Source organism: Rhinichthys klamathensis, unplaced genomic scaffold, assembly GCF_029890125.1.
Source record: "Rhinichthys klamathensis goyatoka isolate OS25496 unplaced genomic scaffold, OSU_Roscu_1.1 h1tg000040l_1, whole genome shotgun sequence".
NCBI classification, from domain to species: Eukaryota; Metazoa; Chordata; class Actinopteri; order Cypriniformes; family Leuciscidae; genus Rhinichthys; species Rhinichthys klamathensis.
In genome coordinates, this window is record NW_026606587.1 from 7,564,892 (window position 1) to 7,587,800 (window position 22,909).

General features: G+C 41.4%; 1 protein-coding gene across 1 annotated transcript in view; it reads left to right on the top strand.

Annotated features, from left to right (window-relative positions):
- Nucleotides 1–21,025: 21,025 nt before the first annotated feature.
- LOC130081773 (coiled-coil domain-containing protein 148-like) overlaps nucleotides 21,026–22,909 on the top strand; it is a 146,185-nt gene continuing 144,301 nt past the window's right edge. Inside the window, exon 1 of the mRNA XM_056246478.1 lies at nucleotides 21,026–21,123. The gene's annotated coding sequence lies outside the window, so the exon portion shown is untranslated. The remainder of the gene's footprint in view (nucleotides 21,124–22,909) is intronic.

A 22,909-nucleotide genomic window follows, 5' to 3' on the forward strand; every position in this document is an offset into this window, starting at 1 on the left:
CCTGCACTGCCTGATCCGCTCTGGCCGCCAGATGGACTGTCGTTTCCACCCTGGCCGCCCGAAGGGTCTTCACCGCCCTGGCCGCCCGAGGGAAAGTCTCCGCCCTGGCCACCCGAGGGAAAGTCTCCGCCCTGGCCGCCCGAGGGAAAGTCTCCGCCCTGGCCGCCCGAGGGAAAGTCTCCGCCCTGGCCGCCCGAGGGAAAGTCTCCGCCCTGGCCGCGCCCTGGCCGCCCGAGGGAAAGTCTCCGCCCTGGCCGCTCGAGGGACTGTCGTCTCCGCCCTGGCCGCCAGATGAACTGTCACTCCCTGTCCCCGTTTCCCTCCATGGACCTAGCCCCCCATCCCTCCCCCTGATCCTCCACCAGTCCACCTCCCGCCTGGACACTTGTTTGTCTGTCACGTCTTGGAGCGTCTGGTAGCCGCTCCGTAGAGGGGGGGTTATGTCACAGTGTCTGGTTTATGTTCCTTGGGTCACCACTAGATGTCCTCTTTCCCCACGGTGTCCATCACACTCTTGAACTACATCCCCCATGATCCTTGGGTCTCATTCATGAAACATTCGTAAATATACGAGTTAATATGCGAGTGATTTGCGCGTAAAGAGACCTTCCCGAAAACTCTTCTCCTGATTCACAAATACTTCGTAAACGTCAGATGTGATAGTGAAATGTGTGTGTTAATGAATTCCAATCAGTCGTAAATGGGATGCGCGTGCACGCTCATTCTCAATTACCATAAATCCCGCCCATTAAATCCGACTGACAACTATATATGGGCATCATATTATGACATAAGTGCGAATGAAAAAAAAAATTCTCAGATGCAGAAATTGAAGTTTTATTATCAGAAGTTCATTCAAAACGCCACATTTATTTTCAAGCGTACATAGAGGCATATCGGGTCCTAAAAAAAAGGAAGCTTGGCAGCATATTATAGATGCAGTTAATGGAGTTTCATCTGTTAATCGAACATTCCCAGAAGTGAGAAGAAAATGGTTCGACATTAACCTTGAGAGCAAAAAACGAATTAGTTCACTTCGGAAAAATAGTATTCAAACTGGAGAAGGACCACCATCGCAGATGCTATTACTGGCTCTCATAATAAGAAAAACCGTATGTAATTACTATATATAATATTTTTTCAAAATGCTGTGCAAATATGTACCCGATTAAGGTGAATTAAAATGCAGCCTTATTAATGAGCAAAACGTTCGGGTGTTAAGCGCACTATTTACGCGTGGCTGGGAGCAGGTGTAGATTTCTTGTGTACCAACTAACATTTGGAAAATATGAACATTTTAATGAATCCGAAAATTTACGCCAGAACCACTTTACACACGATTTACACAAAAATTCGTTCTGCTCGTGTTTCATGAATGAGACCCCTTGTCTTTTCATTGCACTCAGCTGTCTCTTATCACTGATCATTGCACTCAGCCTGTTCCCCATTAGCATTGTCATTTCCCTGTGTATATATACCCTGTCTGTTTTAGTATGTGTCACGGAGTCCTTGTATTTATCACGCCACTTCTGTGTTCCTGTTTATGTTCTTGTTTTGGATGGATTATGATATCGACTATTGCCTGGACTGGATTTTGAGTAACGGATTTCCCTAATTAAACATACTTTCTGCAATTGGATCTTCTCCTGTGTTTCCTGGTGTGGTTCGTGACAAGACTAAGATCAGACAAAGAAGTTACTGGTCCTAAAATAACCTAGTCAAAATGTCACTTCTATCGTTTAAGGTCTGTATTATTTTAAAGTCATTCAGTTTTACTTTTAAAACATTTACAAAAACAAATTGCCCTCTGAATAGCAATGATTTCTTTTAAAATCTCTGTCTATGATTTTCAACTGAAACACTGCTTTACTATAAATAGCTTATTATCACTTATGACACAGGCTCAGATAGCAGCTTTTAGCTGACATTGAATGAGAGAGACTCTGAAGCATTCAGGACTGGTACACTGCACTCTCATAAACTTCTAACATCAAACTTTATCTACCCTCTCTTAACTCTATCCCAGCTTAAGGCATCTTTGCCAGAAATGACATGCGTTTTCAAATAAACATAATTTTATATATATTTTTGCAACTCCCATTTGTTGGAGTCATTAATTTTACATCATTCTCCATTCACTTATAATTTTCTTTCCTTTTTAAAGGATTTTTTCTTAAGAATTCAATCTTTTGACCTCATTTTTTATCTCTTATTCTTTCTCAGGCGAAAATGTTACTATCGTCATTTACACTGATCTACTTTCAAACCCACATTAATCCCAAAAATATTTAGTCACTTTTTTACATTCTTAAACACCTTCTCGGTGGGCATTTACAGTTACGTGTTAAATGGTCCTGCTGACCACAATTAAAACACTCTCTGTCGGCTCCAACTTACTGCACACCCTTGAAGCAGTGTGTCCCATTCAGGAATGCAAACAGAGCCACTGATAAGCAGTTCTCTGTATTCTTTTACAGTCCACCAATGGTGGATTCACTCACAATAGCCGAATCATAATCTTCATCATTATCATTGGCAGCACATTCATTTTCATAAGTAGCACGGAAAATCACTCAACATATTCTAAGCGGGTTTCACAAGTTTTTTTTTTTATTACTTTGGTCACACTTGTCCAGGGAAATTATCCCCGACCCATAATTTTCTTTATAAAACAGACAATATCTTTTTTCCTTCAATGACTTAATATCAACCTTATTGATTTCCAGAATCTTTGGACATAGCTGTCTTTAAATTTTATTAATTTGGTATTATCATCAACAACACTAATTACAGAACAAGTACATATCTAACATCCGGAAGCCGGGCTGAATAAGCAAACACTGTTGCTGTTCCCTTTTAAAAGCTACAATCGATGCTGCGCTGCTTAGCGCATTGGGAACGTCTTTAATCGTGACCCGCTGTGAATATAGTGTGTAAACACATCGATTTAATCGACCAGAAGTAATATAGCCTCGGTCGGTGCCGTCATCGGCGCACACCCGCGACACGAGGCTATAATTAGATGAGCCGCAGGTGCGTCAGGTCTTTTGTCTTCAGAGACCTCTCTGTGTTTGGTGTGCAAGCATTTATCTCCTCTCTGTCTACTACAGATCTTTGTTAGGAGTTATTTAGTTTATCACTGAACAGTGTGCAGATTTTCTCTTTCTCATATCTCAACTATCTAAAAAGAGTTTAGAAAAAGTAAAAAGAGAAATGAGTCAACAGAGTAAGCGCTGTGTCCCATGTTCACGTGTCAGAACTGGATACACACACTTACTGCTTTGTTTGTTTGGGGAAAGAGCATGCAGCCCTTGCGTTTGAGCATGGTGAATTGCGAGCACAGTGGAATGTTCACAGTTAAGTGCTTCGCGTTCGCTTTGCTTATTTCAAAGGGTAGCACCCGCAATGCGATTGTGGGGTTCGCGTGTCGATCTGGCTGAGGAGCGAGAGATGGGTGCGTAGGGCTGGGTATCGTAAGAAATTTTTCGATACCGATACCGATTCCTTGACTTCGATACCGGTTCCTGAACGATACTTTTTTCAATACCAATTTTATCAATATAACATTACCTAAATTTTTTTTTTTTTTTCAGTTTGTTGACTTTTTTACACTCATATTTTGAGTCTGTAAAAAAGCACCAATGCTAAAGCTTTCTATGTTTCCTAATCATTTAACAACATGTATTCTTTACTTCAATGAGCTCATTGTTTCTGCCTTAACTTAATGCATTGTTTAACATTGAAACTGAATGAAAATTAATTGAAATGCATTACACACAGTCACCCCTGATAACAGATCACTCTAAATTGTAATTTAGACACATGCATTTTCTGTAAAGCTCCTTTGAAACGATATGTATTGTGAAAAATGCTATACAAATAAATGTGAATTGAATTAAATATAGGCTACTGGGGTGCGGGATATATGCCTCACGCTCAGCACACATGAAGCTTGCGCAAAGCACTGGAAAAAGTATCCTAATGATTATGGATGTGTCGGGAAACGATAGCAAGGAGATATTTTAATTGTTAATTAATGGACAAATGTTTACTAAACGTGTTGGCTGCAAAGATGATTATTGCGAATTTGCGATGCTGACTCATCCCTGCAGTAGTGAACGCGCGCGCGCCTATATGGATTAGGTAATCAAACTATTTATTTCTAATTGTTTCGTTTAAAAGTAGACATATTTTGAACATATATAGAACTATTTCTCATGTCTGTGAGGCAAGTATCCTATACGCTGAGTTTTGGTTTATATGTGACGCGCTCCAGTTCTTGTAGTCGAAGGCGGATAAACTTTCTACTCTCGAGTGTATTCTGTGCGCTTTTAAGTGCCTTATCAGATTTACCGTGTTACCGGTCTTGGCAGCAATTATCTTGTCGAAAATATTGCATCGTGTGCTTATGGCATCGAGTCGGGTACATAGGTACATTTTGATCATTTCCACATATTTTCTATCTATCTGGGTTGGACGCTTATACATACACACACACACACACACACACACACACTACAGCCTCACGTGCGACGAGGCACGTCTCTGGGCAGCCGCGTAAACTAGTGTTTTTCCGCCACAGCCAATCATGCTGCATGCTTATTGTTTCACTGACGTTGACGAGATTAACCACTAGGTACCGAAACTTGGTACGGAAAAACAAGACATGTTTCGATACTCGGTAGTATCGAGGCAATTCGGTCGGTACCTAAAAAGTACCGAACTCGGTACCCAGCCCTATGGGTGCGTCCTTTTCGCTCGCTCTCTCTCTAGATCGCGATGTCCTTTTGCCTGACTACCGAAGCGTGCCTCGGCGCTTCTTCGGCTCGGGCGGAGGACACTGAATCTCATGAGTTCATCGCCTCCGAGCGTTCCTCCCGCGATGATTAAAGGAGAACTGCTCGGGGCGATCGTTTGTGCAGTGGCCAGACTACACTGATCACTGCCAAAACAGTCCCATAAAACACTCAAAGCTAGTGTCAAAGATTGATATATAATCAGGGGTGCACATAACTGGTACGCAGGTACGCATGCGCGACATAAATCAGAAATGCGTAATGCCACTTGTGTTATTACGCGCCTTTGCGTGTCGCCAAAATGCAACCTAGGCGTTTTCGGTCAAATTGCCTTTTGAATGGGAGAGCTAGGGGCACATATATGATAGCATCAAAAATCGCTATTTTTAAAACACTAAGAAGGCTCGACCCAACATGAAACTTTGCTGGAAGTATCACCAGGGGCTCTACACATGAACTCGAGCATTGAGAACATTGTTTGTGTACACAGAGTTTACTAAAAAGAAAGATTTTGAACAACTCACTGTGTCTGTGTCCGCCGGAACAGTAACACCGGCATTTTGTCAGTCAAAAATAGTCGATCTCCGAATGCGAATGAACCATAGACTGTAAAAAATAGGAATGAACTGACTCTGAATTTTAGTATTGTTTCTTATATGAGGATCCTTTTTCAAATACAAGGTCAATATTGTTTTTCACTTACGACAAAACAACAAATTATCCGTGAATTTATATGTAACTAAGCTTTAGGAGCTTTCCATCTTTACTCTCCTCCCTGTTGAGTTGCATTCGGAGATCGACTATTTTTGACTGACAAAATACCGGCTGACACATCTACAGTGAGTTGTTCAAAATCCTCACCATGAAGTCTAATGAACTAAACAATCAAATTACACTTCAAATACATTTTTTTCCAAAGATGTTTTCTGTCATTTTAGGTAGTTTTTTTTTCACGCTGATGTAAATTTAAGTGTTCGTTTTTTTAAAATAAGTTTGGTCTTTAGTTAGTTATTTGATGCTATAAAAACGGAAATGTGACGTCATGATTGACAGCTGTAATTGACAGCTTCTACACTAAGGAGGACTGCACTTATTAAGACCACGCTACATATGGGGTGAGTACCAAACACCATCTCCTGGTACTCACCTGAGTAACTCACTGAAAAAGTTATGTGCACCCCTTTATATAATATATACAGAGCATATATATATATATATATTTAATTCATCAGCAATAAATACAGCCAAATATCAATCAGACAAGCAAACACTTGTCTTTGTGCCCTCGACGTCGACCAATTCGACTATCGCGGGTGCAAAGGCACACGATTATATGATGCTGCCTCAGATCGGAGAGACGGGATCGCATTATCACATGCATTTTCAGCGGGTCAGGCTGGTACTGCGCTGTACACCATGGCTGTGTTACAGGCATACTAGGCTGATCTTATGAAAGATTTTTACAGCCTGTCATTCAGACCGTGTTTGCTTGTCTGATTGATATTTGGCTGTATTTATTGCTGATGAATTAAATGATTATATATGAGAAATCAGATATTCAATGCAATATATCAAATGCTTGTATTAATATGTTGTCTGGCTGTTCTTTGGTCACATTTAATTCTGAGGAATTAAATATTGAAAAATCCATCTAAAACGAGCACTTCTCTCGTTATGATAAAACGTTTGAGAGGTTACTCGAGGTGGTGACCCGTGCTGTGGCCAGATTACAGCTAAACTGCCCTCCTTGAGGATCTCCATGACGTTAACTCGTGCATGGGGAAAACCTTATTCTTCGTGCATCTTTGTGCCCTCGACGTCAATCGGTTAGACTATTGTGGGTGCAGGGGCATGTGGTTTACGATGATGCGCCAGTCCGAAGAGACGCTCGCGGGCTCTCTCTTTTCTGGGGCTCATATTATTTAAGGAGTCAGCACTCCCCACCAAGTCGTGTATAATAACATCCACGCTGGTGGGGGTCAGACTGGCTACTATGACAGTGATGCAGGCATGTCAGGCTGATCTGATAAAAAAAAAAAGAAAAAAAAAGGGGGGCTCAAAGCAGAGTATGGCAAGTTGCGTTCCCCCTCGTAAAGACTGGGGACCGGCTCGTCGCGCTCAGCAGCCCTTTCGAAACCACTGTAACATCCTCGCCACCTCTGGTGATTCAGGGGGCAGCGGTTTCCAGCGAAATGTTGAATGTTCTTTTGTTTCCTGTTATCGCCCAGGACAAATAACATTCAACATTCCCCTAACAGGAAGTATTAAAGAGACTTTGGCAGCGTAAAAGCTACTGTATCTCTTTTTGTGTCCTAAAGACAGTAAAAAGGAATGTTGCCCTCCTCGTATTAACGGTGTGGTTCCCACTACCCTGAAACAGGAATAGGCGCATCTGCTGTGACAAAAAAATGGAGGACTGCGTCCGTTTTTAGATCTTTTAGGCTTGAACCGTTCCGTTAGAACGCTCAAGTTCAAGGTGCTAACTATCAAGAAGATCGTGTTGTAAATTCAACATCGCGTTTGGATCTTCACGGTCGATCTTAAAAGACGCATTTTCATATAGAAATATTGCCACAACACTGGAAGTTCCTGATGTTTGCTTTGGGGGGGTGAAGCTTACCAATTCCGGGTCCTTCCATTACATAGACGATTGGCTGATACTGGCCCAGTCTCAAGAGCTTGCGCTTCGACATCTAGATCGATCCCCGCTCATCTTCTCTATATGGGGCTGAGTTGCAACGCCAAGAAAAGTGTTCACTCTCCTCCCCAGAGGGTAACGTGCTTGGGGGTTAAATGGGACTCTGTCACCATCGAGGGCACAACTGTCCCCCGCTTGTGTCAAGACCATTTTAAACACTCTAAAGCAGCATCTGGCTAGGTCAGGACATTACATAGGTCTCATGGCAGCTGCGTTCACAGGGATCCCTCTGGGCCTTTTGCACATGAGACCACTTCAGTTGTGGCTCAAATAACTATACAATCCCCAAGGGCAAATAAAGGCAAGAGCATGCGCTGAGTGCTTCGTGTCCTTTCTAAAAATCCATGTTTATGGTAAGTCACGCGCTGAATGCTTCGTGTACTTTCAAAAATCCATGTTTATGGTAAGGGTTACGCGCTGTGGCTTCGTTCCCTTTCTACGTGGTTCAGACCCCGGTTCCTCACCTTGGGTCCCACTCTAGGTGCGTCTTGTTGTCGCAGAATGCTAATGACAGACGCCTCCCTGTTGGGCTGGGTAGCGGTCTTAAGTGGTCGTCCAGCCCAGGGGATCTGGGTAGGCATCATCTTGATTGTCAAATCAATTGTCTCAAGTTGATAGAATATGTATTTCTGGCCCTGAAATACTTTCTCCCTCAGTTGAGAGGCTGTCCTAGTGTGGGGAGACAACACAGCGGCAGTCTCTTACATAATCACCAGGGAGGTCTGCACTCATGCAATCTGAACAGAATAGGGAGGCAGATTTTCTCTGGGCCCAGGAGAAGTTCCTGTCACTCAGGGCAGTGTACATCACTGGGCACCTGAATGTGGGAGTAGATTTACTGTCCAGACAGAAACTGCTGAAAGAGGAATGGGAACTCCACCCAGAAGTAGTCAATCAGATCTGGACCAGATTTTACAAAGCGAAAGTGGACCTCTTTGCCTCCTATCAGCGCAATGTCCCCTCTATTTTTCTCTGAGTCACCCATCCCCCCTGGGTCTGGATGCGATGGCACACACATGGCCCAAAATGCGCCTGTATGCGTTTCCTCCAGTGGCTCTGCTCCCGGGAGTTCTAGCCAGAGTTCGCCAGCAAGGGTCTTGCCTCTTATTGATAGCGCCGCGTTGGCCGAACAGAATGTGGTTCTCGGAGATAATATCTCTCCTCAACGGCTCGCCATGGGCAATTCCGGAGAGGAGGGACCTTCTGTCCCAGGCGGAGGGCACGATATTCCATCCCAGGCCGACCTGTGGAACCTTCATGTTTGGCCCCTGATGGGTACCAACTAAGGGACACTGGGCTTTCGCCTGCCGTTACTGAGACCATTCTAAGTGCTAGGGCTTCCTCCACTAGAAAGAGTTATGCCAACAAATGGGGTGTTTTTGAAAGGTGGTGTGCTGTACATAATGCAGATCCGGTCAACTGCCAGATTGCTTCAGCTGTGGATTTCCTGCAGGAAAAATTATCAACAGGCACATGCCCCGCCACTCTCAGGGTTTATGTGGCCGCTCTTGCGGCTTGTCAAGCCTTGGTTGACGGTATGCCACTCGGGAGACATCCTCTGCTCACTCGCTTCATTCGTGGGGCCAGACGACTGAGGCCTCCCGTAAGAACCAAGATCCCTTCATGGGACTTAGCTATAGTCCTAGAGGGTCTGGTTGAGACCCCCTTCGAACCTCTAGAGTCAGCGTCTGACAAACTTCTGACCCTAAAGATGTTTTTTCTTATGCTATAACCTCTCTAAAAAGAATCGGGGACATGCAGGCTCTGTCAATATCGCCATCCTGCTTAGACTTTGCCCCAGGAATGGTGAAAGTGATTTTGCATCCTCATCCTGATTACCTGCCTAAAGTACCGTTTTCGGCTGTACATCCGGTCACTCTTGAGGCCTTCTGCCCTCCGCCGTTCACACCGTTCCTCTTTCACCAGGAGAGATCTCACAGACTGTGTCCAGTTCGTGCTCTTCAGGCCTATGTTCACCGTACTAGCCAGTGGCGTAAGTCAGAGCAACTATTTGTTTGTTATGGGGGCAGTAACAGGGGTGCTGCCGCTACTAAACAGACCATGTCACATTGGGTCAGGGATGCTATTGCTCTTGCCTATGAGGCGCGCGGCCAAGCTTCGCCAACGGGTCTAAGGGCTCACTCCACCAGAGGGGTCGCCTCCTCTACTGCTTTGGCAAGGGGTGCCCCCTTACAACATGTTTGTGATGCGGCAGGCTGGTCCTCTCCGCACACATTCATAAGGTTTTACAGTTTAGATGTTCATGCCACTCCGGGCTCTCACGTCCGTGAGTCGACATCACAAGCTAATGTCTAGGGCTTTCTTGCGTTCTTGTGAGCACACCTACACAACCGTAAGGAGTCCAGACACCTTCAAGCACGGCGGCGTGGGTATTCTCGTTTTTTATAAAACTATAATTTCCAATTCCTTTTATAATAAACGAAGATGGATGGTGAATCCATTCTTTTCACTACCCCCATTATAGACCATTTAGGTTCAAAACACAATGGTTGTCAAACTAAAACTAAACATAATTTCAATCATTATTTTACCACTATATTTCTTCTCATCTTTCCCTATTTCCCTACATGCCAGTTCCTTCTGTATCCTTTTCTTTCTTTTCCCTACATGCCGGTTCCTTCTGCATCTAACCAGTACATGATTGTTTGCTTACAATCCACACACACACGTCTCACACAACAACCTTTTTGTTTTTTTTCACTTCCTTCTTCCACCAAGTCCCTCACCCGTCATAGTGACACTTAAAGTTCCCTCTTTAAGGAATATGTGCTGTTTTAGTCATTCTTCAATACCCTTGTTTTCATAACATTAATTTTAACTTTATTTGTTTTTCTTATAACTACTTCTCACAGTATTCCTCTATCAAATGGTTAGTCTGAGATCCAAAAATAAATAAATAAATATTATCAGTATTGTCTCAGTCCCACTTATCTTTACTGTTTTGCGGAAACCAAAATATCATATTACAATCCCCTATTTCACACAGACAGCCTCATTGCTGCTTGCTACTTCAATCCGTATCATATAAATTTAAGTTCTCTAGACATCTAATGTCATGCATCCATTTACTGGATGAAGAAGTAAAAACTTTATTTCTCCCGGCAGTTTGACTTTTTATCTTCCCTATTTAAGCCAACAATCCATTGTTTGTTCACATTGCTTACACATGTTGAACACAGCCACAAAAACCTTTTTGTTTCTCACTGCCCTGTTCAACTGATTCTCGCACTACTTTTAATCTCGTAGCGCTCAAATTTGGCAAGCTTGCTTTGAGACTTCCCCATACTGGCTGTTTTCTATTTCTGTGGATTTACCGTTCGACGGACGTCTAATAATCTGTGGGACGTCTCCAACATATCTGATTTCTTAACCCAAGATCAGTTAAGGGTGCACTCTGAATGCTTTATCTACGTATCTGCTTGAAATATCTTGATCTGGCTGCCCGATCTCAATTAATCCCAGATTAAAGTCCACCTGAAATCTCTTGACCCGTTGCCAGGTCTCAATTAATTCTGGACTGCAATCTACTTGAAATCTCTTGATCTGACCCCAAATCTCAATTAATTCCAGATTTTCTACGAGAACTCAGTGCCCACATGAAATCTCCTGACCTGCTCTCAGGTCTCAATTCATTCTGGAAAAATCTTGTACCCGCACCACAGAAACAGACTCAGCCACTTATGGTTCACTCACATTTATACCAAAATAAAATAATTTGACTGTTCTCTTACCAGAGAGTTGGTTTTGTCGCCACGGGTTCGTTCTCTTTTCCCAATTCCAGTGGAGTTCTCCTGGCCCTGATAGCGGTCGGCCCCTCTCTCTCAAGTTTACGAGGTAGAGCTGGAACTGCTCAGTCCAGGTGACCAAACACCGTCCGCTCTCAGGTCCAGAAGGCATATCCAAGGAATCCTACTCTTCTGACACCAAATTGTTGTGGCAAAAATTCTGTTAAACATCATCACTGCGTAAGAGACTCGGAATCAAACTATTAAAAGAGAAGTATTTATTCTTGCAAGAATAGGCCCAGTCGCCAACACAGCAGTTACCCTGTGGAGTGAGTGAGACACAGACAGGAAGAAATGGGCAATCTTTATACTGCTCTTCAAGGTCCTTTTCCCTGCAGAGCTTCCCAGTAGTTTTCCACAGACAAAAGGCCCTTTACTGCTAGCTTTGATTTATCACTAACTAACTCTTTAAGCCTTAACTTCTGACCTCAGAGGTCCTTGCCCATCTGGTTCTAGAGTGTCTCGCTCCTGCACTTCAGGTGTATAAACATACATACATTTCAGAGAAGTTCCTCCTCACATCAGACTGCAAATGATAAAACCAAATGACATTCCTTTGTAATGTCCACTGAAAATCAAATTTCCACAACACCATGTAAACTTCGTTTCCGCGGATCCGTGTGAACGGGAATCATTTTGATAACGTTTTTATCTGTGTCGATGAGGCCTTCGCAGGGGATAGGCTGACAGATCCGGCTGACTGCGGTAAACTTCGCGATAAACACAGAGATTAAGGGTGTTTTCACACTTGAGTCAGACTCCTTTATGTGGACCAAGAGGTGAACCAAGTGAAAAAGGACCCAGTTCTCTTTACCTTCACACTGTCCCTGTCCCTGAAAGAGGATTCAGATCCTTTTTTTGGTCCACTTAAGTAGGAAAGTGATCTCAGACCTCTTTATGTTCATACTGTTGCTCTTTGGATCTAGTCCAGTTCAGTGTTTTGATGGCTGACCCTATGGCCTTCAAAATTTGATTCCATTCACTTACATTGTATGTGCCTCACTAACCAAGATATTTGTTTGTAAAGATTATTATTATTAATAATTATTATTATTTTGTAATATGACATTGCTACAAATGCTGTTTAATGAGCTTAACTCTAAGTTGTTTATCTTTTACACAAACACTACATCTGTATTCTTGCACTTTAGAACACATCCACCTTTGTAAATAACATTTATTTTGAATTGTTTTCCTTGAATCATGTTGTTTATTGCAGAATGCAATGATAACATCAGCATACAAAAAAATAATAGGACAAATACAAATAAAAAAAAGATGCTAATGAAATAAACTGCTTCATGCCTGCTTAATTTTCCAGGTAAAGTAGGTATGTCTAAAAGCAGCATTCAAGTAATAAATGGAATAATCAAATGAAAAAATAAAACTGCATATTATTCACTGTATTGTAGCGTTTATACGCCCGTATAAATATAACTAATTATTATTCATAACGGATTATGATCAATAATTAATAATTTGATTATTTTCAGATTTACTGTAGCAGAATCAATAGTATGATCATTTTATCAGTTCATCCAATCAACGGAAAGCATAAACAATTATTAATTCTAGGAAATATAATATCTTCCTGGCCAAGAAAGACTAATTCCCAGCTAACAGCTAAATTAAGAAATAATTCAAGGGTAAAAGCATAAGTAGCTTAGTTCAAGACAATAAATTCGTAAGCACATAACACAAGTAATGCTTCTCTTTTCAAATACAAACAATACTTTATTGATTATAAGCCTATGACTAACACATAAAACTAATATCTAACACACACAAACAATACCTTATTGATTATAAGACTAACACATAAAACTAATATCTAACACACACACACACACACACACACACACACATTCAAACGAGTTGCAGAAAGACAGAGAGTGAGGAAGAATGAGTTTTAGGAGTCAGATGGTGAGATCCCAAGTTTCTATATCCACTTAAAAGACATGACCTGAACGAACCATCAATCATCGATTTAACCCTTCTATCGTTTCTTAGGCAGGTTATTCAATTTTATATTACTGCACCAATTCAGTTAAAAGTCTGAAGGCTACTTGCTTGTCCTTGCTTTGGGGTTCCCTTTTGTAGGTGTAAAGGGGTTTCCCGGGTCCGTTGCTTGGCTAACGGTCTCCTCGTGCCTGCTAGATCTTGGGCAGCCAATCACGTGGTGTGTTGGCGGACGGATGAAAGTCTTTGAAGTTGGAAGCGCGTTGCAGTCGAAACGTTTAAATGAAACTTTGCAGCAAAACTTAACTTAGAACCGAGACTTTTAACGAAAAGAAAACAAAGGAAAAGAAAGGAAAGTGAGACGAGTTGAGATGGCTTGAATGAAGATGTTTTAAACCCTGATTTTGAGTTGGGTCATTTGTCTCTATGCCTCTACATGGTTACTATAACCATCGTCTGCTCCAACCGACTTGTTCTGCCGAGACCTTTTCCGAGGGAGGGAGCAAGAGCACCAGAGAGCAGAGGGCAAGAGCCCCAGAGAACCAGAGAGAGCACAAGAGCAAGAGAACGAGAACACAAGAGAGCGATTCTGTGTTCAGGTCTAAGATTTTAAACTCAAAGTTTGTCCAACCTCCCGGATACGTTCTAGCCAATTAGGAGGTGGCCCTATTTCCTTCTTATCGTAAATCATGGGTTATCTATGATCTCCTTGTTCTCCAGCACTAGCAGAGAGAACAAGAGGCCACAGTTTAGACATTATTACTATTATAAAAATACAAAACATTTTACACAGATTTCAATCGAGCCATCTTTTGAATTAAAAACATACAATCCTGCTGACAGGAAGCACGGCACACTTTCATTCACACACCTAATATTAATAACAATTATGAATTGTATGGCATCTAAGCATATGAGACACACATATATATTGTAGGAACAACATAGAATTGTGCAGTTGCATGATGTTTGAATATAAGTCCATCGAGAATTGTTCTGGGATGAGTTTATGGATTTTGATATGTAAAGTGTGTTAGTGTGTAGAGTTTATGGGGTTTAAGCCATTCCGGTCTGAGGTCATGGCATAGTTCATGCTGAAGGCTGTTCTGTTCATCTCTCATGGGACCTCTGGTCCTATGAAAGACGTAGTCTGTTAGTCGCAGGGGTCAGGTGACTTCGTGTTAGGGCCTCTTGTTTCACCATTTCTGAACAGATCTGTCTTGCCAAATTATAAGACATTGACAACGTTCTTCCTTTAGTTAAACAACAAAAAGTCCTTTTTGGTTGCAGACTCTCTGGGTGTGGTGACTCGAATCTGGAATGTGAAGCCTCTTTCGTGTGATTATGTATGAAAGCTTCAATTGTGTTTGGTTCATTCTCATAGTTGCTACAATAAAACGTATACTGATCATGATACCGATTCTACTGATAAGGCTGATATCAGAACTACAGTAATGCACGGATCCAATATATTTACATTCACTTAAGACAAAACCACCTGTTTATGTAAACCTTGTGTGTTTTTGACACTTTAAACGCAATAAGATGCCAAAGATAATTCAGTTTAGTACACGCGCTGTGACAGCTGGCTTTCAGTGCATGCGCTTTAGGTGTGTGCGCTCGTAAAACCATTTTAAACTGGCAAGGCACGCAGCCACGTCTCACAGTTTGGAAAGGGTTGAAATTACAATAAACAAGTGTATGTTGTTAACTAATAATTTGTAGAGATCTGCCAGGCATCTGATGATCAAACTACATTGGAATTCATGAATGAAAGAAAAAATCAAGTGAGCCCAAAGTGGTTTGTGTTCAGATTGGGTGTTTTTATCGAACCGTATCAAAAGATAAAATCTAACCGTACTCAGACCTCCTCCCGAGATGGTCTCGGTTCGGTTCGCTTTAAAGGGGTCTGAGGGTGTTTTCATTTGTTACAATGTTGCATTTTCTTCTTGGTTCGGTTCGCTTTCACAAGGCAACCTTTCAAAGCGTACCAAGTCACATGCGAGTACAACTGTCCTCTTATTGGTCAGAGATTCCTCTGCATCATCCATCAAGATGATTAACAAGTTCACTCAATTGTGCTTATTGTGGCTTTATTTGTAACTGTATCGACAAACACAAACACTACGAATGTAGCAGTCATTCCCGCTGTTAAATTATATACTACATTTGTATTAAAGGATTAGTTCACTTTTAAAAAAACTTTTGCTGATAATTTACTCACCCACATGTCATCCAAGATGTCCATGTCTTTCTTTCTTCAGTCGAAAAGAAATTAAGGTTTTTGATGAAAACATTCCAGTATTTTTCTCCATATAATGCACTTTGCTGGGCAGCAAACGGTTCAAGGTCCAAAAGACAGTTTCAGTGCAAACTGCAAACTGTTCAAATGGCTTTAAACGACACCAGACGATGAATAAGGGTCTTATCAAGCGAAACGATCGCTCATTTAAAAAAAAAAAAAAAAAATTTAAGTTTTATAAGCTCACATGCTCGCCCCGCTCTGTTCTGTGTAACTCTCCTGTTCGAACTCGTTCATCAAAATGAACAAATCTTTTTCCGAGTCAATTCGATCATTTCGGTCGTTAAATGAATCAAATGACTCGTAAATAGATTTGTTCGTTTTGATGAACGAGTTCGAACAGGAGAGTTACACAGATCAGAGCGAGGCGAGCATGTGAGCTTATAAAACTTAAAATTTGTTATTTATTTTTTAAATGACCGATCGTTTCGCTTGATAAGACCCTTATTCATCGTCTGGAATCGTTTAAAGCCCTTTGAACACTTTGCAGTTTGCACTGAAACTGTCTTTTGGACCTTGGACCGTTTGGTACCCAGTAAAGTGCATTATATGGAGAAAAATCCTGGAATGTTTTCATCAAAAACCTTAATTTCTTTTCGACTGAAGAAAGAAAGACATGGACATCTTGGATGACATGGGGGTGAGTAAATTATCAGCAAAGGTTTTTTTAAAAGTGAACTACTCCTTTAATACAACAGCAAATTCAAACACGCTCTCTCTGGATCTCCCAGCGCTGTCTAGAGGTAAACAGTGTCAAGACACACGCAAACACTATACAAATGTTATAATGCAGTTAGAGCAGGAATCAAGGCTTCATCGGGACAGCATTCTCTCAACGAGAAGCGCAATTACGCAACATTTAAAGATGAAGAGGTACTCTTTTGGTTTTCAACTGTGATAACTAGGCTAATGTGCTCACTCACAAAATCGGACACTACTGCTATTTATATAGCAGAAAAGGACAGAGTGTGTCTGCTTCCCGAACAATGCTAAGAAGACTGTTCAAGAGTTTCGGTGCTAAATAGGAAAAGGATCTACCGCCAGCAGTCAATTTTGATATTCTAGGTCAGGGATAGGCAACTCTGGTCCTGGAGGGCCACTGTCCTGCAGAGTTTAGCTTCAGCCCTGATAAAAACTCACCTGCCTGTATCTATCTAGTAATCATGAAAACCTTGATCGCCTTGTTCAGGTGTGTTTAATTAGGGTTGGAGCTAAACTCTGCAGGAAAGTGGCCCTCCACGACCGAAGTTGCCTATCCCTGTTCTAGGTATTATCAACTGGCCATAATTTTGAGATCAAAATAGAGGTGAAGAACTATGCGTTAAGAGCTCTCTCAAGTACTGGGGAACTAAACCATTTAATGCTTTGTAAGTAATTAGCAAGATTTTAAAATGTATACAATGTTTAATAGGGAGCCAATGCAGTGTTGATAGAACCAGGCTAATATGGTCATACTTCCTGGTTGAGGTAAGAACTCTAGCTGCTGCTTTTTGGTCCAGCTGTAGTTTGTTTGTTATGCATGCAGGGCAACCACCCAGTAGAGCATTACAATAATCTAGCCTTGAAGTCATGAACGCATGAATTTTTTACCGGTAACAGACCATTCACACATCAGTTCCGGAACCGGAACCAATATACCAATTTACCAGTATATTTTAAAAGGTCCTTGTATTCGCTATAACAACAGCCTCGCTCGACATTATCCCGCTTATTACATGGCTACCTACCAAATAAATCAATAATTTGACACAAAATATTGATTTAAAAAGGAGTTTATTGATTTAAAGGAGTTTATCCTCCAGAGTGAACAGAACTGTGTCCATGGGAACGCTCTGTTTTTCATGGCAACGGTGTGTTATACTTAGCAGCGGTCTGTTATCAACAAATAACAGACCACACTCTACGAGATGGTCCTCACTGCAGAACACGACACCTTACATATACCTAAACCTACCCATCTCTACCCCCTGATCCCTAACCCCACCCCTAATCCTACCCATCTCCACCCCCTGATCCCTAACCCCACCTCTAATCCTACCCATCTCCACCCCTTAGATCTGGATCCAACTCCGCCCCCTGGATCTCGTGTACTGCAATGAGGTGCTACTGCACTCTACATTAGAATTCAACCAAGCCAGACCGAGGTGATGCTAATTGGTTCGCCTCACCAGTTACGCAGAGTGCAACCTGTAGCATTACATGTGGATGGCTCTGTAATCCAGTTCCAATCTAAATTTAAAAACTTGGGAGTAATTTTCGATTCTAATTTAACATTCGATCTTCATGTACGTAATACTGTTAAAGTTTCTTTTTTTCATCTTAGAAATATATCCAGATTACGGCCCATGCTGTCTTTTCCTAGAATTGATTATTGCAATGCCTTGTTAGCAGGAGCATCAAAATCTATTTTGAACAAACTTCAGTGGGTACAGAACTCTGCTGCACGTATTCTGACTAGGACAAGACAAAGGGATCATATAAAACCTATTTTAGAGACCTTGCATTGGTTACCTGTTAAATTTCGTGTTGATTTTAAAATTCTTATGTTGACGTACAAGGCATTGAATGGACTCGCTCCTCAATATCTTGCCGAGCTTTTAATGCCCTACATTCCGACACATAATCTTCGCTCGGCCGATGCTGGTCTCTTAGTTGTTCCGGTAACGAACCTAAAAACAATGGGTGAATGGGCGTTCTTTTCAGTTGCCCCAAAGTTATGGAACTCCTTGCCTTCCGAAATAAGATTTGCACCATCTTTGAAAAGGTTTAAATCATCCCTTAAAACGTATTATTTTACGGAAGCATTTGGATAAAGCTGATATTGGTGGTGTTAATGAGATGTATCATATGGTTTTCTCTATGTCTTGATATTTATTTTTAATTTGTTTTTAGGTTTGTAATTTGTGCAAAATACTTTGTTTGTATTTTGCGACCATGCCTTTTTTATGTGTTTTCTTAATTCCGCTTATGTAAAGCGCTCTGAGAATTAACTTTTAAAAGCGCTATACAAAATAAAGTTATTATTATTATTCCATGTAATAATCTTGGTTATTACGTGCTGAGGTTTTTGGTCCAATAATTAGAATCTCAGTGTTTTTCTGAATTAAGTAGTAGGAAATTACTAGTCATCCCTGTGGTGAGGGGGGCGTGGTTCTCGCGACGTCTGTAGTGGGAGATCAGTCAATGAGCTGTGCGGTGAGCAGAGCCGGACAGTAACGGAGTACATTTACTTGAGTACAGTACTTAAGTACAATTTTGAGGGATCTGTACTTTACTCGAGTATCATTTTTGGGGAGTACTCATGACTTCACTCAAGTACATTTGAGAGGCAAATATTGTACTCTTTACTCCAATACATTTCTATCCATAACCGTGAGTACCCGAGTAAAAAAATAAATAAAAAAATCTCGGAAACCCTCAATTTGTTGTTTCCCTCTCAAACGTGATTGGATTGTGCAGGCGCCACTGATTGGGACAGCCTATCAGCAATCACTTTCAGCTTTCCGCCAAAGTCAACTCCATGGTCAGATTTTATATTACACATTTATGTAAGCCAAGCATTTGGTTTGATGTTCTTGAGTATGTGGTGTGTTTAACACAGTCAGGTTCAAATGTGGCAGTGGCGTAGCCACGAGGGATTTCTGATTTCTTAAAAAAAAACTTTAGGAGGCAAAATATATTTTTACTGATTATGTGAATTACACTGCGCAAACCAAAGTAGGCTACTACCCAGCAAATGAAGAAGGGTTGGCGCTCAGTCTCCACAGAACATAAAATATTAATTTTGTTTTATTTTATTTTTCGGGTTTGCATTTATGAGGAAAAAACAATGTTATGGACGTGTTCTCCGTTACGGACGTGAGCGCTCTGAAAGCGGCATAAAAAATGCTTTAAAAGTTTCACAGAGACATCAAACAGAAAACACAAAACCTTTCTTTAACCTGAATTTCGTTTTGCATTAATTGTATCTTAATTTTAATCAATGTTTCATCAACCAATTGCCTGGGTTTAATAAATAAGAAGTAAATAGCAGACGATAGATAAGAAATGGAGGCGCCGGCACGTGAACTGGATCTCGTCTCATAAATGAACCGAAATGCCTCTCACAGATATGTCTACTTTTAAACAGAAAAATTCAAAACGAAAGAAAACAGACTACAGACTGCTCTCTGCTTATGTAATCCGTATGAAATGTGCATTTCTCTCTGGCGCGGTCACTACTGAATATCGCGAGTCAGCATCGTCAACTTCATCTAGCCGACACTGACAAAGAAAACACTTGTTTATTAACAAGTGTTTATTAATAAACAATTAAAATATCTCCTTGCTATATTTTACATATTCATAATCATTCCTTTTGCCGGTTCTTTGTGACAGCTTTTAGGTGTTTTATTGGCAGCGCCACCCTTACATGTGGTGTGTGTGTGTGTGTGTGTGTGTGTTGTCCCCGCATTTAAAGATGGGACCCCCCAAAAATTTAATTAAATTAAATAAAGCAACATGGTAAAAAGATGAAAATGACTTGATTTTACTTTCAATTCCTTTTACATTCTCCAAGGTATTAACATTAAAATTTTTCATAACTCCATGTAGGCCGTTTCTGTGCATAAATGTAAGCACTGTGGCAGTAGATTACTAATGCAATATTTAGAAAATTTACTCTTGTACTCCTGATACTCAAGTACTTTTAAAAACAAGTACTTTAGTACTTTTACTTAAGTAGACATCTGACTGTAGTACTTTTACTTGTACTTGAGTAAAATTTAGCAAGGGGTATCTGTACTTTTACTCAAGTAACAAAGCTCTGTACTCTGTCCGCCTCTGGCGGTGAGTAAGTAGGTCAAGTGCAGATGATGAACACCTGTGTCTGATTGCAGTGATTGGCATGGGGAGACCGATAAAAGCCACACAGTGGGAGAATGCGGGAGAGAGAGAAAGGACTGGAACTCGTGCGAGAGCTGTGTAACCGGAGAAGCTGAGACCGGAACGACATAGAAGTGGAAAGAGTTTGTTTATTTTACTGTGCTGTAGTCACGCTACGGTGAATGCGCTGTGTGCGCGTCTTTTTGTTTGAACTATACTGAGTAATAAAAACCGTACGAGTTCCAGTTTCGCCGACCCTGTCTTCTTCTTCCCACCACACTACTTTGAACCTCATTACAATCCCATTTTTTTTTTATCTCAGCTATGCATTCCGTTAATTTTGTGAATTGGTAAGTTTCGTCGGGGCGCGAAGAAATATAGAGCTGAGTATCATCAACAGTGAAAGCTAATGCCATGCTTTCTAATGATATATCCCAAGGGTAGCATGTACAGGGTGAAAAGGGTGATACTCACATTCATGTCTGCCCCATTAGTCACTATATGCTCACTATAAACTCACCCATTGGAAATACCATTGAATATCTTGTTTGACATTGAATATCTTGTTTGAAATATAAGTTTGTGTGTATCTCAGGTGCAGAAGGTATTGGATGCAGCTCAGGTGAACAAGGAAAGGAGTGTTCTGAGACTGCATAGACAAGTGTGGCTCCAAGAGCATCACAGACTCAACATAGCCAGGTAGCGTACTTGTGAATTCTAAAACTGTATTTTCAAATCTTTGTTTAACCGTCTGGGGTCTAAGGTGTTTTTGGGGTCCTTGAGATGTTTGACATGCCCTGACATTTGTGCTTTTTTCAGTTGCTTATAAACATATTAATGGCAAAGGTGTCATTACACTCTATATAGCACAAACAGGGCTACCATAATATGTGAGAAAATATTGTTTATGCATGGTTATTGAAAAAACTAAAACTTAAAGTTTCTGAAATAAGTCCACAAAACACATACTAAATATGAGTCCACAAGACTCAAAAGAAAATCATCCTGCCTAATCATTCACATAAAACAATACAATGATTTAAATTTTGTAAGACACTTTTTGTTTGGAAAGGCAATATGCGGGAAGGCGGGAAGGGGGGTAATATGAATAATATGCATTATTCATCCTGAATAATGAATAATGGTCCTGAATAATGGTCTGATTCACAACTAAGACAATGACCTGCATAATGAGCCGCATAATGAGCTGCATAATGATCCTTTCATTCAGGTGTGTCACACAAGAAAGAATGCGAGGACAAAAAATTATATGTGTGTGTATATATATACACTCACCGGCCACTTTATTAGGTACACCTGTCCAACTGCTCGTTAACACTTAATTTCTAAGCAGCCAATCACATGGCGGCAACTCAGTGCATTTAGGCATGTAGACATGGTCAATACAATCTCCTGCAGTTCAAACCGAGCATCAGTATGGGGAAGAAAGTTGATTTGAGTGACTTTGAACGTGGCATGATTGTTGGTGCCAGAAGGGCTGGTCTGAGTATTTCAGAAACTGCTAATCTACTGGGATTTTCACGCACAACCATCTCTAGGGTTTACAGAGAATGGTCCGAAAAAGAAAAAACATCCAGTGAGCGGCAGTTCTGTGGGCGGAAATGCCTTGTTGATGCCAGAGGTCAGAGGAGAATGGCCAGACTGGTTCGAGCTGATAGAAGGGCAACAGTGACTGAAATAACCACTCGTTACAACCGAGGTATGCAGCAAAGCATTTGTGAAGCCACAACACGCACAACCTTGAGGCGGATGGGCTACAACAGCAGAAGACTCCACCGGGTACCACTCATCTCCACTACAAATAGGAAAAAGAGGCTACAATTTGCAAGAGCTCACCAAAATTGAACAGTTGAAGACTGGAAAAATGTTGCCTGGTCTGATGAGTCTCGATTTCTGTTGAGACATTCAGATGTTAGAGTCAGAATTTGGCGTAAACAGAATGAGAACATGGAACCATCATGCCTTGTTACCACTGTGCAGGCTGGTGGTGGTGGTGTAATGGTGTGGGGGATGTTTTCCTGGCACACTTTAGGCCCCTTAGTGCCAATTGGGCATCGTTTAAATGCCACGGCCTACCTGAGCATTGTTTCTGACCATGTCCATCCCTTTATGGCCACCATGTACCCATCCTCTGATGGCTACTTCCACCATGTCACAAAGCTCTAATCATTTCAAATTGGTTTCTTGAACATGACAATGAGTTCACTGTACTAAAATGGCCTCCACAGTCACCAGATCTCAACCCAATAGAGCATCTTTGGGATGTGGTGGAACGGGAGATTCGCATCATGGATGTGCAGCCGACAAATCTGCGGCAACTGTGTGATGCCATCATGTCAATATGGACCAAAGTCCCTGAGGAATGCTTCCAGCACCTTGTTGAATCTATGCCACGAAGAATTGAGGCAGTTCTGAAGGCAAAAGGGGGTCCAACCCGTTACTAGCATGGGGTACCTAATAAAGT